Source organism: Hemibagrus wyckioides, linkage group LG10 (genome assembly GCF_019097595.1).
Source record: "Hemibagrus wyckioides isolate EC202008001 linkage group LG10, SWU_Hwy_1.0, whole genome shotgun sequence".
Taxonomy (NCBI): domain Eukaryota; kingdom Metazoa; phylum Chordata; class Actinopteri; order Siluriformes; family Bagridae; genus Hemibagrus; species Hemibagrus wyckioides.
The window spans coordinates 22,611,554-22,612,333 of NC_080719.1; positions in this window are offsets into that span (position 1 = coordinate 22,611,554).

Here is a 780-nt window from a genome sequence, read left to right on the forward strand (position 1 = left end):
GCCGAGATTCTCCGTCCGGATTTGCTGCATGCTTTTTCTCACGCCGTGAAATGAAATCGCAATCGTACGTCATTAGTAGACTCGAAAGATGAGGTGTCATGAGAAAAAATAAATAAATATATATATATATATATATATATATATATATATATATATATATATATATCTATATCTATATCTATATATATATCTATATCTATATATATATATATATATATATATATATATATATCTATTCTATGTATATGAATTGCTTTCGGTATTTAGTACCACAGAATTTGTGTGTGTGTGTGTGAGTGTGTCTGCGTGTGTATAAAAGTGCAGTGTTCCTAAATAGCCATCTAGTGTTAGCAGCCTGGGATAGACAACAGATAATGAAAAATATCAGACAGTCAGCGTAGTTTATGTAGTGCAAAAGAATACCTTGTTTAAAGATACCTTGCTTTTCCCTCAGGAAAAAACGATGCAGGTTTGTTAGGAAGCCCCAAGAAACTGGACAGAGTCCAGTTTATCACTACAATGCTGTGCTAATAATATACCATTGATCATGCTTACTATAAAATATAAAATCAGATATAGCTTCCTGCAGCCATACTGCTGTTATGCCATGTGGAGGAGCCAAGCATGCATTGTGGGTTAATATGTCTAGACATAGTGTGTCTTTAGGACAACAAAGCACAGTTCAGGAGGATTAATAAAGTCAGAGAGTTAATGAAGGCATGTTTCACAACAAATATGAGCATGATATCAAAGTTGAGTCCAGAAAGTAGACAGTAATGA